Source organism: Mastigoproctus giganteus, chromosome 3 (assembly GCF_048544385.1).
Source record: "Mastigoproctus giganteus isolate SK-2022 chromosome 3, ASM4854438v1, whole genome shotgun sequence".
NCBI classification, from domain to species: domain Eukaryota; kingdom Metazoa; phylum Arthropoda; class Arachnida; order Uropygi; family Thelyphonidae; genus Mastigoproctus; species Mastigoproctus giganteus.
In genome coordinates, this window is record NC_143577.1 from 134,241,757 (window position 1) to 134,259,011 (window position 17,255).

The following is a 17,255-nucleotide window of genomic DNA, read 5'->3' on the forward strand; positions in this document are numbered from 1 at the left end:
GTACTGCCATGGGGGATTCCTTTGTGTGTGCGCGATGAAAGGATTGTAAGGAAATCAGGCGACAACTCAGCATTGTTATGGGCCTATATGAGAGCTTTAAGAACAGGGTGGATGCCCTCGAAGGATTAAAAGTGAGGGGCCCATCAAGCTCTCAGCTGCCAATACTAATGCCAGAGTTTGCACTTGGTCATCGAGAAACACAGCGGCAGCCCCCAAGGCAGAATGCGCTGGTCCCAAAGGAACTAGTAGTTGTTGGTGACTCTTTTGTCAGGGAAACGGGAAACATGCTTTGTAAAAAGGACAGGTGGACAGGACCAGGGTATGTCTGCCAGGGGCAAAGGTTGATAACGTTGTAGAGCGGATATCATCTTTTAAGGGCACAAAAGGTGATATAGTTGTACACGTTGGCACTAATGATATTAAGAGTAGGAGATCGCCGGAATTACTTAACAAGTACAGGTTACTGTTGAAAAAAAGCCGTGAATTAGGGTTGAATTTGAAAGTGTCTGCAATTCTGCAAAGACACAATAGGAGGGAGTATATGACGAGAGCCCTGTCGATCAATTCGGCCCTGGAAGGATTGTGCAAGGCTCAAGGGGTAGAATTTTTTTCAGCCTGGTCTGCACTTGTTAACAGGAGAGACTGCTTCTACAGGGATGGGATACACTTAAATAGAAAGGGTGCAAGCATGTTTGCTGATGCTATCGCGGCAGTGTTAGGTGGGTCGGAAAACTGCTAGATTGGGGGGATACAAGGACTAATAGATTAACAGTAGCCCTGGCAGAGATGGAAGAGATTCTTGCACTGCTTCTATTGGAATGAGCCCCGCCTGGAAAATAAGATGCAGGTTATTTTAGAGACTGCTTGGAATCATTGTGGTTCAAATAAACACATAGGTTGTGTCAGGGTAGCTAAGAAAAAGAACAGGTGCATGTATACTTGCGTGTACACCAATGATAGGAGTTTAGTAAATGAATTTGAGGTATTGCTAAAAACATCAAAGGCAGATATTGTGAGGATTTCACAGACGTGGTGTCACACAGATATAAGGAATGCAGAACTGGAATTTGGGGAGTACAATGTCTACAGAAAGGATAGACAGGGTAAGAAGGGAGGAGGGGTTATGCTATTAGTTAAGAAATATATAAAATCCAAGGAAGTGAAGCCAGTCGACATTGCTGGACAGGGCAGTGTCGAGTCAGTTTGGTGTGACATAAGCATTGGGAGATCAAAATTGAGAGTAGGAGTGTGCTATAGGCCTAATGATTCTGATGAGTATAATAAGAAACTGTACGGGGAAATAGTGGGCCAGCAAATCAGAGAGTCTTATAATGGGGGATTTTAATTTCCCAGATATTGACTGGAATTTGGGGGCTGGTCACTCACACATTAGCAAGGCTTTTGTGGATTTATTGGATGATTGTTTTCTACATCAGCATGTTCGGGAAACTAGAGGGAGTAATACTCTTGATTTGATTATCAGTAGTGATTCTTCATGCATTAAGAAACTGCAGGTAAATGAACCACTAGGTGGCAGTGATCACAGTGTGCTGAAGTGAGATTTACTCAAAGAGGTAACTACCATTAGGGGTAAAGGGAAGGGTTATTGCTTCCGTAAAGGCGACTACGATGGACTAAGACTGTATTTAAATTCTGTTTAGTTTGAGTTCTGTGTAGTTTGAATTTGTTGATGTTACCAACAGCAAATTCAAACAGGGAAGCATTCAAAGAACTTATCTTGGAAGCTACTAGGCTTTACATACCAACTAAGAAATATTGTTCAAGGTTTAGGCCTAAATGGATGTCAGATAAACTAATGAGACATATGGCAGAGAAGAAAAATTCATGGGATATATACAAATTAACACGTGACACAGAAGCCTATGATAGATACAAGTTGATCTGTAACCAAGTTACAAAGGAGGTTATGCAATCGAAGGCAGATTACGAGAAATCTTTGGCAAGGGATGCAAAGAAAAACAGCAAAGAGTTCTTTACTTATGTAAAGACTAGCAGGAAGGGGATGAATCAGATTGGTCCACTTGATATCGATGGGTCAACTGTTGATGATCCTGCTCAGGTAGCTAACAAACTGAATGAATATTTGGCATCGACATTCCAACATGAGGAGTTATTCAGCGAGGGGAATGCCAGAGGTGTATTTAACTCTGGCAGTAAGCTAGAGAACCTTGTAATAACTGAGAGTAAAGTGGAGGAGAAATTGTTGAAGTTAAATAGAAGAAAGGAACCTGGGGTGGATGGGATCTATCCAGTTATATTAAAGGAGGCAGCAAAGGAAGTAAGCAAACCCTTAGCCATAATTATGAGAGCTTTCTTGCACTCAGGGGAAGTACCCATGGACTGGAGATGTGCAAATGTGACCCCCAATTCACAAAGGAGGATCAAAGGGCGACACAAGTAATTTTAGACCTGTTAGTTTAACTTGTGTTCCTGGAAAATTAATGGAGGCACTGGTTAAAGAAGCACTGCAGGATCATCTAGACAAGACTTCAGTTATAGCTCAGACACAGCATGGTTTTGTTAAGGGGAAGTTTTGTCTGACCAATTTTATTGGATACTATGATGCAGTCACAAAAGAACTGGATGCAGGGAATAACTTTGATATTATATACTTGGATCTTAGAAAGGCCTTTGATACTGTTGCACAAATTGGAGCAGTGTGGCATTGGAGGCAAATTGCTGCTATGGATAAAGCGGTGGTTGAGGGGGGGGGGAGAAGACAGATTTGTAATCAATGGACACTGCTCATCGTGGACTAATGTTATTAGTGGAGTCCCTCAGGGTTCAGTATTGGGTCCATTATTGTTTTCTGTATTTATAAATGATATTGATGATGGTGTATCAAGCTTAATGTCCAAGTTTGCAGACGATACGAAGGTTGGCAGGGTTGTCAAGGACACTACTGACACTATGCTACTGCAACAGGATCTGGAAAGGTTGAGCAGATGGGCTGAGAGGTGGCAAATGAAGTTTAACATTGAGAAATGTAAAGTACTACACGTGGGAAACAGCAACACCAGAGCAACGTATCAACTTTGTGGTACTACACTGACAGTGTGTGTGTGTGTTTAGGGTCCAACGGCACCAGGGGTTTCCCCCCATCTCCGCGTAGTTTACATTGTGGGTGAACCAGTTGACTGGAAAAGCCAGAGATTTAAAAGTGTGTGGGAATTGTATTTGTGTGGTGTCGTGTACCGTTGTTCATCTGGTCATTTAGCCGCTGGACCCCTATTGAGGCCCAACGTTGCCCCACTTTCGCCTCGTGGAGGCAGACCAGGAACTCCCTTGACTTAAGTTACTCTGGCAGGTCCTGCCGCTTAATTTCCTGAGATTTCGGCAGCTAGGACCTAAAAAAAAAAAAAAAAAAAAATTGAAGATATATAAGTGTGTATATATATATATATATATATATATATATATATATATACACATGCAGTTGTAATTTATTTTTGAATGTTTGCATACAGCGCATAGCGTCCATGCATTCAAACGGCAAGAGCAGGGCAGTGGATATGATAGGCCGAGACTGGGCGAAAATTATTTTTGATTTGATTAATTTAGGATGTAGGGCGTTTACATCGTGTATAGATAGAGTGGGGGAGGAGAGGCAGAAGGCTGGGGGGTAAAGGTAGAAGTATGGGGGCGACAGAGTAGATGTCCCCAGGTGGTCAGTGAGGCATGTCCATGCCTCACCAGAAGGAAAAGGAGGGTCGGCGGAGAGAGGGGGGGGACAGGGTGTCTCCCCTCTTCCCGCCTGGGTTTGGGTTTAAAGTAATCGAGTCAGGTGCTCGATTTTGTTCGCCAAAATGGCTTGGTGGCAGTGAACTGCACGATCCAGGTCGGTGTGTTCCTTTGAAAAGTCCAGGGTTGTAGTCATTCTAATGGTTGTAAGCCGTGTCCTTTATTCTTAGTAGAATCCGTTTCTTTGTAGGGTCCACGATGCGGCAGTCATGACACTTTGTCGTTTTCATTTCTCAGCTTGAATTAGTTTTATTGCTGTTAGTCACGGTTTGGTTGTTGTACAATGAGGGTACGTCTCCTCTTGTAGAGGTCTTCTGCGAATTTGGAGAATGCAATGTATTGCTCTTTACTGTCGAGTAGGTGCTTTTCTCTGTCTCTGGGCAAGAAGGTGATCCTGGAGATGAGCTGGCAGCGAAGGTCATCGTAGAGCCGGCAATCGTACATGAGATGCTGCCAGCTCTCAGACTCTCCACAGCAGCAGGCAGGGTCCTCTGTGATGCCCAGGGCTGTGAGTTTTGCCTTGAATGCTCCGTGTCCGGTAAGTAGAAAGGTTGTATAGAGGCCCGGTGAGAACCACAGCGGGGCCTTCGGATGCAATTTCTCCACGTTGGGGAGAAATTTCCTAGTGATCTCTCCCTTGGAAGAGTTGTCCCATCTAGATTGCCATATTTGCTTGAGGTGGGCAGTGAGCCTTTTCTTTTCGGTCGCTCGGTTAGCAGTGGGATCTGCATTGAAGCCCATGAAGGTGCAGGCGTTCCCCTTAGAAATTTCATAGAGGATACCGATTCTGGCCACTTCCAGGTCGAATGGAAGGGTTCCAGCCAGCATCTGCAGCGCATGTGTGCTTACTGTGCTGCAGGCCCGTGTGATGGCTAATATCATGGCTCTGTGAATGGAGTCGAGTAACCTGTGGTTTACTGCCATGGTGACTTTAGAGTACCATGCTCCCGATGCATATGTTGCTATCGGTATAAAGGCTGCTTTGTATATGAGCTTGAGGGTTTTGCTGTTTAGCCCCCAGTCCCTTTTTGGGACCCTGGTGATGAGGGCCGTGTAGCCCCTAAGTTTCTTCCTGGTGTAGTTGAGATGCGTTTTAAAGGAAAGAGTGGCGTCAAGTATTACACCCAGGTACTTGAGCTCTTTTGATAGTCTCAGTGTGGTGGTACCAATCTTGATCTGAGGGGGTCTCCTCGGATCAAGGAAGCCCCTTAGGAGGACAGAATTTGTTTTTTCTTTGGAGATCCTGAGATTGTGCTTTCGGTCCATTTCAGAAGAATTTGTAGGGCATGGTTTGCCTTTGTTTCAAGTTGTAGTCTGCGGTTTCCGGCGACCATAAGGATGAGGTCATCTGCGAAGGCTTGCTAGGATGCTTCACCAATGTCCGTATTAAGGAGTTCATCCATTGTGATATTCCACAGTATTGGTCCCAGTACTAAGAGCGGGCTAAGAGCTTAGCAGCGAAATTATTATGTTATTTTAATGATTTTAACTATATGTTTTTAATAAAGTGACCCATAAAGATTTTGACCTGATAAGAATTAAGAACCTAGCCACGGATGTGCTACGGCACCGGGAGTGGTAGGCTCGAGGAGTTTTAAATGGAATGTACCATGATGTGGGGGAAGGTATACTTTTAGATTATTTTACTGAAATTATAAAGGAAAATAATATGTATAAAAATGAGCAGATTGAGAGTCCTTTTACTAATGAAGAGTTAACACTGGCTATAAATCAGGTAAAAGATGGTAGGGCTCCTGGTTTGGATTTCCTGGAGACCCATGTTATATAGCAGTTCTTCTCCAAGCATAAAGATATTCTGTTGGACATGTTTAATGCATGTCTAGCAGAAGGAACATTTCCAAAGTCTTGGAGAACTGCGGTTTTGAGGGTGATTCTGAAGAGCCCGGAGAAGCCTATTGATGAGCCAGCATCTTATCGGCCTATCGCACTTCTACCCATACTTGGGAAGGTTTATGAACGGTTGATAACCTATAGACTAATACCCAGGTATGAGGCTCTAGGATTGAGCTCCATGAAGCAATTTGGATTTAAGAAAGGTTCCTCAACTGAGGACGCAATTAGAACTTTATTAGAATATGTAGAATGTTCGGAGGCTCGGTATGTGCTTGGTTTGTTTGTAGACTTCAGAGGTGCATTCGATGCTCTGTGGTGGGGTAGCATCCTCCGCAGGGTTAGAATGGCACTCTGTCCCGGAAATCTCTAAAAGACCATTCAGAGTTACTTTTCAGATCGCAGTATCATGATAAGAACGAGCTATGATGAACTTAAATATAAAGTTGAAGGTGGTTGTCCTCAGGGTTCTATTCTGGGTCCCTACGTATGGAACATGGTTCTTGATGAGTTTTTGGGGCATGACATGGGGGACTCTCGTGCAATAGCGTATGTGGATGATTTAGTTTTTGTGATCAAAGGAAACTCAAGAAAAGAACTAGAGGATAAAGCGAGTCTTCTCCTCTCAGATTTGCTAGAATGGAGTTCTTGCAATAAATTGAGTATTTCTGAGACAAAAACTGTTACAATGTTGTTAAAAGGTAAACTGAGCTTGACAAGACCTCCATTAGTAAGAAGTGGTGATGTCTCTCTCAAGTATGTGAAAAAGGTTAGATACCTTGGGTTGTATCTGGAGGAGCGACTGTTCTTTATGGAACATGCCAGATATCTGAAGCAGAAAGTTAAGCTCCTATACGCAAAGCTTCGAAGAGTTATTAGAGTGAAATGGGGTATTAAAGGTAGGGCACTCAATATGTTATATGAGTGTGTCTTTACTCCGATAATAACATACGCAGCCGGAGCTTGGTGCAGTAGAGCTGTGAATTCTGCAGTGAAGAAACAGTTAATTACGGCATAAAGATTTGCTCTTCTGGGTGTGACCCGAGTGTGTCGAACAGTATCTTCTGATGCTGTTCAAGTAATAGCAGGTAAGATGCCAGCAGATCTTTTGGTAATTAGATCTGGATTGTTTTACTGCTTGAGAAGGGGCATTCACAAAGAACTTCTTGGCATTCACTCGTGTACTGTCGGCGCGGGCGTGCCGGATAGAAAGTTGTACAAGGCTGAACAGAGAAGGATTGAGAACGCCCTTGTTGGGATTTGGCAGAATCGCTGGTTTAATTCTGACAAGGGACGAGAGACGTTTCGTTTTCTCCCATCTGTTGAACTTATAAACTACAAGAAGAAGCCTTGGTTGCAATTTGGATTGAAGGCGTGCTTTGTGCTGACGGGGCATGGGTTGAGAGCCAGGTTGAATCAGTTTAATTTGGTTAATTCCGGGCTTTGCACATGTGGGGTCTTGGAAACTGGACTCCATGTCATGTTGCAATGTCCTCATTATGTTGACTTGAGACGTATTTTTTAAGGGGCTCTCAGACTGCATGAAGAGACATTATATCTCTTATTTGAAAATAGAGCAAATTTTAAAATGTTTAACGAATATATTGAAAAAGTTTTTAGTCACCCTCCACGAGGGAGGGATGGCAACTGGAGCCATAGGCAACATTGATTTATTGTCTATGGTAACAGGCTAATGACCAGTTGTTTGTAAATCATTTTATATCAGAGTTTTTAATCAAAATTTTTTGTGATTACATTGTCATTTTCGCACAATGATAGTGTAAAATTTTAAAATTTTAGTAAAATGTGCATATGAACATATTTGCCCAGGCGGCACGATACACTCTGATCTTATATGATGATGTACCATGATGTGGGGAGTTTTTAATTTTTCTCCTCTTGAGGTGTTTCAGAGCATTTCTGTGCTCTTATGTTGGATTGTTTTGTGGTAAGGAAAATATTTTGCTCACTGTTATAGTGGATCATTTCCGTGCCCTTAATTGAGTATTCCGTGTCCTAGAACATTAAAATAGCCTTGAATCTGAAAATCCAGGTTTACAACATAGGCCTCTGGGACCTCCACCCGTTAAATTTGGGTGGAGTTGTTTTTAGATACTCATTGAATTGTTTTCTGAGTAGTTTTAAAAGTTCATTTTGGCTTTGGATCGACGAGGCCTTGCTTGCTAACAGTGTTTCGTTGTAAATATTGTAAAAAGTTTACTGATTGTCATTTTTGACTATCAGTTTTTAGTTGTAAATAAAATTGTTTTATATTATACAAGATGTCTTCTTCAAGTGAAGAAAATTTGATTTCTATGGAAGACAAAGATCTGCTGGCAGCTTCATGTGAGTTAACAGAAGATGAAGTGGAAGAGATAGCAGTTAATGTGTTAACAGAAGCAAAACAATTAACTGAGATAAGTGTGTTGACAGATGCTAAGGAATTAAGTCAAGTTGAACTGTTCACTGGAAAAACTTTGGCGAGAACACCTCCTAAGAAAAGGTCATCATCGTTGCCAGATCCTCAACTTGGAACTCAAAAAGGAATGAAAAAAGAAAAGAAGACGAGATGATAGTGTAGGGGATAAGATAGATATTGATGGATTCGCTTACATTAGAGAGATAAGAACTGAATTGCATGCGTTCCTTTGTAATAGACAGACAAGGGTACCTACCGATGCTGTTGGAATGATAATGGAGAAGTGGGATAAACTTGAGAAAAAAGCTCAAGAAGTTCAATTAGAAAATATTGTATTGAAAGATCGACTTAAGAGGAAAGAACAGAAACAAGTGAAGCAAACATATTCCACAGTTGTTAAGAGCAAGATCCCAGATACTGTTCCTAAGGTCATGATAATTAAGTCCGTGACAGATAAGTACAAAACTAGTGATGACGTGAAAATGGAGATATTGGAGCAGGTGAGACCAATGTTATCAAATTTAAAGGTACGAAATGTTAAGCCTATAAGAGATAGAGGAGTGCTGGTTGAGGCGGAGACGAGTGATGACCTTGCAAGATTAAAAGCGTGTTCCAAGATACAAGATCTAGGGTTGAAGTACGTTATACCAAGACCAGTGTTTCCGAAGATCGTTTTGTTTGATGTACAAAAGGACTTAGGAAAAGATGAATTTTTGCAGCAACTTTGGACTAAAAACTTTCAAGATTATAATATAAGTGATAAAAGGTTTAAAGAAGGAGTGGAAGTCTTGACTGTAAATGAAAACAAAAGAACTAAGTTAAACAATTAGATAATTCAGTTGGCACCAGATGTATGGCAGGTTGTGAAAGAAAAAAGTAGGCTGTTTGTTGGATGGATGGCCTACAAATTTAAAGAGATCTTTTCTGTAACCCAGAGTTATAGGTGTCTGGCCTTTGGCCACGTCGCGAAGTATTGCAAGAGGGATGCTAGGTGTGGTCATTGTGCAGGAGGACATTTGTATAAAGATTGTTCTGAGCGAGGTAAAAGTCCGCAATGTTGTAATTGTAAAGGAAAAAGTGAGGCTGCCCATAGTGCTGTGGATAAGAAATGCCCAGAATATGTTAAAGCGATGGAGATTTTAAAAAGGAAAATAGTTTATGGATAACAAACTTAAGATTTTACAGTTGAATGCTCAAAGAGCAAGAGCAATATCTTTGCAAGTGAATAAAATTATGGAGGAAGAGAATATATCGGTGGCACTTCTGAAGGAACCATATGTGTTAAATGGTTGTGTAACTGGATATCCCCAGAGTTATAGAGTTGTTTCATGTGCGAAGAGTCCTAAGACGGCTATTATAATTAAAGATATTGATATTGTTGTTACAAAAGTTTTATTGTTGAGTGGTGAAAACCATTTGTGTTGTGAAATTCAAGGTAAATTTGGAAGATTGTATGTGGCAACAGTATATTGTCAGCCTTCTTGTAGTATAATATATTATGTTGATTATTTAGAGAAAATGTATAACACGGTTGGTTCCTGTGGGGTGGTGATAGCCATGGATTCGAATGCCACCTCTCCTCTTTGGGGTGGCGAGGTAACCGATGATAGAGGTTTACTGCTCGAGGAATGCCTTGCTGCCTCTACATGGGAGGTGATGAATACAACTGGGCATCCTCCAACTTATTCTACTGTGCATGGGCAGTCCCATATAGATCTCACTCTAGCAACGAATACTATTGTTGCAAAAATAAAGAATTGGAGAGTTCAAGAATATATTACAACTAGTGACCACAATGGTATCACTTTTGCATATGAAATAGATGATTGTATTAGAGTACGTTATGATGTTGATAGATATTTAGATAAAAGTGCGGGGTGGCCAAGGTTTGACGAAGTATTTTTAAATAGGGTTCGAGAGATAGATTGGAGAGGCCTTCCGCCCAACGATTATGTAAAGCAGCTTACTTTGATTTTGAATGAAGCTTGTCGGAAAAGCATGAAGAACAGATTTTGTGTAAACAGACCCGTCTTCTGGTGGACTGATGAATTGACTAATAAAAGGAGACAAACATTTTCTTGTAGAAAGAAGTTTCAACAGTCAAGAAGAAATGGAAATAGAGAATTAAGTGAGATTTATAAAGGAAGGTATCGAGAAATGAGGAAAGACTACGTGAGAGCTGTCAGCAGAACTAAGCAAGAAATGTGGAAGAAATATGTGAGCGAGCAAGGCACCAGAGATCCCTGGAAATCGATTTTTAGAATTGTAACTAACAAGAAAAATATGTCAGATATAACGTGCACTATTGGGAGCAATCAGGAACAAACTTTAACTTGGGAAGACTCAGTTGGCAAGGTTTTAGAGGATCTCTTTCCAGATGATGGTGAAGAAGTTATAGGGCGATATCAGGATCAAAGAAGTTTGGTTAAAGAAGAGAATATTGAAAAATGGGAAGTTGATCAAGCCATGAACGAGGCACGAGATGGCCGATCACCGGGCCTTGATAAAGTTGAGGTGTCCGTGATGAAAAGGACATATGGAATGATACCTGAGTTGTATCTTGATTTGTATAATAGGTGTCTGGAAGAGGGTGTTTTTACGGCTGAGTGGAAGAAGGCGCGGTTAGTTTTATTAATAAAAGGGGTCGATCGGATGCTGAATGAATCAGGGTCGTATCGACCGATAGCACTTCTTTCAGTGATTGGAAAAACCTATGAAAGAATATGTATGAATCGTCTAATGATGAAACCGAAATATAATGAATTAATGTCCAGTTGCCAATATGGGTATAAGAAGGGCTTATCTACTGAAGACGCGATATGTCATATGATGGGGTTGGTTGAAAGAAGTGAAGAAAGATACGTTTTAGCAATATTTATAGATTTTAAAGGCGCTTTCGACTATCTTCGCTGGGATAGCGTCCTCTCCAGAATTGGTGAAATAAATGATACTAGTTTGAATTTTGTGTTTAGAGATTATTTCTCTGATAGAAAAGTGATTGTAAAGAACAGATATGATCAGGTTGTTAAAAATAATACTAGAGGTTGTCCTCAAGGCTCGGTTATTGGTCCTTATGCATGGAATATGGTATTTGATGAGTATTTGAACATGGACTCTGATATCGGGAAAATTGCCTATGCCGATGATTTGGTTATTGTCGTAAAGGGAAATGCGCGATCAGTGATTGAAGATAAAGCCAATGAGGCATTGAAGCAATTAGAAGACTGGACAATTAGACATAGTCTACAGATATCTAAAGATAAGACAGTTCAGATGTTGATGAAGAGAAAGTTAAGTATGAACAGAGCGCCAAGTGTGAGGTTGATGGGGAGACCTGTGAGATATTCCCGAGTGGTAAAATATTTGGGATTAAAATTAGAAGAACGATTACTATTTACTGAACATGTTAAATATCTTAAAGAAAAAATTATTGTATTATATGCCAAGCTCCGAAGAGTAATTAGAAAAGATTGGGGAATCAAGGGTAGAGCCTGGAATTTGATGTACGAATGTTTATTCGTACCAATTATAAGCTATGGTGCCGGAGCTTGGGTGCACAAAATTAGTAATGTGACAATTCAAAAGTATTTAATACAAGCTCAGAGATTTGCTCTGTTAGGAATCACGAGGGCAGGTCGAACGATCTCCTCTGATGCTTTACAAGTAATTGCTGGTAAAATGCCTGCATATTATGAAGTTTTGTTAGCAGGATTTTCATACTTAACAAAACGAAATATAAGAAAAACTATATGTGGCATGAGCACTTGTCCAGATGTCAATAAAATATATTCTAGTGGAGACTTAAAGATAGAACGGAAAAGGTTTATGGATGAAATAAAAACTAGATGGCAAGAACATTGGGATAATTCAGAAAAAGGTCGTCAGACTTATATGTTCTTGCCAAAGGTTGACATTGTTGATTTTAAAAAGAAGAGTTGGATGCAATTCGGTCTGCAAGCCACGTTTGTAATTACCGGACATGGACTGGCTTTGCGACTTTATCAATTAGGATTGCATGATACTGGCTTGTGCTCATGTGGCGAAAGTGAAACATCTGAACATGTTATGTTGGACTGTGGACAATATGTTGATCTGAGAAGAACTTTGGAACTATCAGTTGGAATTCTGGAGAAAGTGGCCCTCTATGTCTTATTCGATGATAGACGCTTATTTTGTTATTTTAATGTTTATATTAATAGCGTATTTAAAAGAAGAAGTTTGCTGCTAGATAGTGGTGGCACGCCTCCCAGCGGCGGGGATGGAAACTCGGACCATTAAGACAGTTGAGAAATTAAATAAAGATTCTAAAGATTGTTTTTCTGGTACGAGGCTAAGATGCCAAGCGTTTTTGCGTTGGAATTGTTAATTTGTTCGCCGTTTAATTAATTTAATTAATATTGTGATTTCAGTTTAGACAAAATTCCCATTGATGAGCTAGCCACGGATGGGCTAAGGCCCAGGTAGTGGATTTCATAATGGAGGCTAAAATGAATGTACCATGATGTAGGCGCTCTTCTAATGAGGACCCATGGGGGTTGGTTTATACACTTGTCACAGAGAAAATACACCCGGGAGCGATTGCGCATTCAATTCTAAAACCAGATAATTCAGAGTCTTTGAGTTGGGCTGAAACTATCTCTTTGATATTGGACGAGATTATAAAGCAGGATGACCCTCGAATTGAGAACACTGGTCAGACCGACTTACATATTGCTGATATTGCTTATTGTGGTTTGCAGTTGGAGCCCCCATTTATCTTGGATGAGGTTGACGTGGCAATACATTCTTTAAATTCAGGAAAGTGTCCTGGATTGGATTTGATGGAGCCATCCATTTTAAAAAGACTCTGGTTGAATTGTAGGGCGGTTATTTTAAATCTGTTAAATGCGTGTCTCACATTTGGAACTTTCCCTTTGCCGTGGAAAAGGGCGAATTTAAAGTTATTAATCAAGAGTCCTGAAAAGCCTGCTAATAGGCCTTCTTCTTATAGACCTATCGCTCTTCTGCCAGTATTGGGTAAAATTTTGGAGAAATTGATTGTTGTTAGATTTAAAGAATATTATGAGGCTAAGACGTTGCATTCTGATTCTCAATTTGGATTTCGGAAAGGTCGTTCAGCAGTGGATGCGATAAAGTGCACGGTTGATACCATATGTGCTTCAAATACCAAATATGTGCTTGGCCTCCTAGTGGATTTCAAAGGGGCATTCGACACTGTATGGTGGCAGAGTGTCCTGGCGAGTTCAGGGAGGCTGAGGTTTCAATCCCTTTATATAGGCTGATCTCAAGCTATTTTTCTGATAGGTATATTGTGGTCTCATCTGGCACTTGTAGTGTCTCGCGACCAGTGACAAGAGGCTGCCCTCAGGGATCAGTACTTGGTCCAGTATGCTGGAACGTGGTCCTTGACGGTTGGCTGTCTCAAAATTCTCTAAATGCGCACAAGATCGCATATGCAGATGACCTTATAATATTGATGTATGGTGATTCAAGGCGACAGTTGGAGGACAGTACAAATGAGATTCTTAATGATCTTTATTACTGGTGTAACTTACACAAATTGGAAAATATCTTTAGATAAGACCAGGCAGATGGTGTTTAAAGGGCACCTGAATATTAATCGTCATCCGAATGTTAAATTGAATGGTCAGTCCATAAAATTTGTTCGAGTGTACAAATACCTTGGAGTCATGCTGGATGACGTCTTTTGTTCACCATGCAAAATACATTCTGCAAAAAATAAGAACAATTACAGGTAAATTAATAAAAATAACTAGGAGATCTTTGAAAGTAAAACCCAGTGTGTTAAAATTGTATTATAAATGTATATTCTTGCCTATTGTTTGCTATGCTGCTGGAGTTTGGGGCTCAAATATTCTTAAGAAAACAGTGGAAAAGTATGTGATACAGGCTCAGCGTTTGTTTCTGTTGGCCACATCGCGTGCACGTAGGACTGCAGCAACTTCCTCCTTGCAGGTACTGCAAGGAACGATACCTGTAACTTATGAAATTATGCTAAATTATCTGTTGTATCAGAGGAAACTAAATTGTAATGGTATTACAGGACCGTTTGGTGTGGATTTAAATATTCCACTTAAACAGGATGTTCTCAGATTGCGGAGTTTGTTTATGCAGGATTGGCAGAGGAATTGGGAGGAGTGTCAGACAGGTAGAACAACTTATCTGTTCTTTCCACATGTTATGGAAATGGACAAAGCTGCTTTGCCTTGGTTTTCACCAGGTTTGAATCAGACATTTTTGTTATCTGGGCATAGGAGTATCAACTCGAAATTGTATGCTTTGGGTTTGATTGATTTGCCGAACTGTTTCTGCGGCTCTCTGGAGACGCCACAACATTTGATACTGGACTGTCCCCTGTATGTGGACTTTCGTTTGAGTTTGCAATTACTAACTAATGTCTTCAGTGAGGCGGATTTTCCTGTTCTTGTGGGTTCTGAGGCTAGTTTTAGGCAGTTTTCAAACTTTGCTGATGAACTTTTTAAAAGAAGACACAGATTGAGGACTTAGTGTATGGACCCTTGAATGTTTTTGTGTGGACTTGGTGGAGCGGCGAGGGGTCGATGTACTGCCATTGTACATACTGAGATGAATGAGATGAATAGCTTTGTGGGATTTGCCATGTAGGGCATTGTTGAGTTTTGGAATTGGAGTGTTGGGGAGCTGGACATGGTGTATCGCCATTGTATTGGCTCGGATTGAGCAATTGTATAGTGTATATTGTAGAGCTGTATGTCAATAGTTTATTGAGATGTAAATATTGTGTATAATTTAGTAAGAGAAAGGTTTGTGTAAATCGCTGTGTGATTAGCATATAACTTGCAAATCACAGCTGAGTGCAAATAGTTTGTTAGTAATTTAATTTCAGTGTATGTATATAGTTTGCTGGGACGTAAATATAATGTATAAATTGTAAGATAATGTTGAAGACTCATCTTCATGAAGCCTGTATATTTAGTTTGGGTGTAAATAGCTTGTTTATAGTGTATATAGTATGTACATATTTGTATTGAGGGGATTATGGTTATGGCTACTATAGCATAGACACTGGTATATTTTCTTTCCTATCTATCTTCTATTTTCATTCTTCTGGATACTATCCTTTACTACTTTATTTTGCCCACCATTTCTTATTCTCTTTCCCTATTTCTTATTTATTGGAGTTTTCTCCATTTAGATGTTATCTTCTAGTAGTTCCTGGCTGCCTCCACGTGGCTAGGGACGGGAGTCCAGGGGTAGAAGCCGAATTGTTTCTGTCCCTGGACTGCGAAATGCCAGGAGCCGGCATACAACACACAACGATACCTACACTAAATGCACTTAATTGACACCCATTTGATTAGACTTTTTTTTTTTTTTTTTTTTTTTTAAGCCGGCCTTGGCGAATATTTGCCGTTAGATGATACGGCGGCATATAGGGGAAACCCTGGTTACCGCCTTTTTATACATGAATACTTTGAATACTTTGTACCATGATGCAGGCCCAGGTGCCAGAGCGTTTATTGATAGCAGTTGGTTTTTTTCAAGGTGATTACAGTGTTTTTTGTGGTTGTTTAATCGACTATTTCTTGCTTTTTCCCTGCTATTCAATTTGTTCTGAAGAAGCTCCACCTCAAAGTGGTCTGGGCCGGGCAGCTGGGGGGTTCCCCAGCTGGCAGAGTGAGCTTTTTTAAGTTTATTTCAAAATTCTGTGTTTTTGGTTTTTTGTCTTTTGGCTTAAATCTTGTTTGAGCTTTCATATCATTTAGTGATTAGTCTTAGTATTCATTTAGGTTTAATATAGTTATATTGTTATTTTCATTGTTTTGTTTGATCTTTATGGCTTCAAAGAAAATAGTTTTAGATCCCCATAGTGGGGATTCTGATAGTGATAGTGATGAAGAATTAAGTGACTTTATACAGCGGAAAGAACTCATGATGAAATCTCAGCTTCAGGAAGAGCAGATAGAAGCTGCTGGGCCTAGTGAGGGAGCTGTCCCTAAGTAAAGCGAAAACATAAGGTTAAGAAAAAGGTGCAGGATGAAGAAGATGTGAGTGAATCTCATGTCACAAGATCCTTGCACTCTCGAGCTAAAGAAAAGGAAATAGCTGAGAAAGTGGGTACTCAGGATAAAAGTCAAGAGTGTACTCCCCATGATGGGTTTGAGGACCTCAAGCAAGCGAGACAAAGCTTACGAACTTTAGTTTTGCGGCATAAGGTGCCGATAACGGCATTAGATGAGATGTTAAAGCTTTGGGACCACCTCGAAGAGGTGGTTCAAAGAACTCTAGTAGATAATGCTGTGCTGAAGGCTTTATTGAAAGAGAGGACTGCTGGTGGACTATCAGCTGAAAGAACATATTCTGAGGCGGTAAAGGCTTTTACCGAACAGAGAGTTGCGACAAAGACTGTGATCTTTAAGGCTACGACGGAGAAATTCAGGACCAGTGAAGACGTGAAGTCAGAGCTCCTGAAGACTATCCGTCCGGCTTTAAGTGACATGAAAGTGATAGGTGTGAGGCCTATTCGGGATCGTCGAGTTGCCCTGGAGGCGGCCACAGAACAAGATATTCGTAAGATCAAAGAGTGCTCCCGGCTTGGTGAACTAGGCTTGGTAGTGGAAAAGTCTTTGAAGATTGGACCCATAATCTTAGTGGATCTGAGGTTTTGGAGGAGCAGTTTCGTAGTGAGACAGCTGTAGTGACTAAAAATAAAGCCAGAGGTAAAACTGGCTATAATTTTATTATTGAAACTTCGGGCATGATCAGGCGAGTTCTGATCGCCCGGGAAAGAATTTTTGTGGATTGGAGTGTCCATAGGGTGAGGGATCTTATTGTTCCCACGCAGTGTTATAAGTGCATGGCCTTTGGCCATGTTGCTAAACATTGTGAAGGTGAGTCGTTCTGTGGTCACTGTTCTGAGAGGGGGCACTCTTTTAGAAGTTGTGACAAGCGGGGGGGGGGACTCTCCGAAATATGTTAACTGCTGGAGGAGAAAACTTACCTCTGACCATTCTGCTGTTGATAAGTTATGCCCAGAATATGCAAGGGCTTTAGATATTTTGAAGCGCAGAATATATTATGGAGAGTAAGAATAGTTACTACATAATTCAGATAAATGGTCAGAGAGCGATTAGTGTGGCCTCTCAGTTGACACAAGTTATAGAGGAGGAACGAGCTGATCTAGTGTTACTTCAAGAACCTTATGTGCTTAGAGATAAGGTGG

The 17,255-nt window shown here is 40.7% G+C and overlaps 1 protein-coding gene across 3 annotated transcripts in view; it reads right to left on the reverse strand.

Moving 5' to 3' along the window:
- The window catches only part of LOC150088279 (atrial natriuretic peptide receptor 1), a 1,689,763-nt gene that overhangs the window by 588,693 nt on the left and 1,083,815 nt on the right, over positions 1-17,255 (reverse strand). The gene's annotated exons all lie outside the window — the stretch shown is intronic.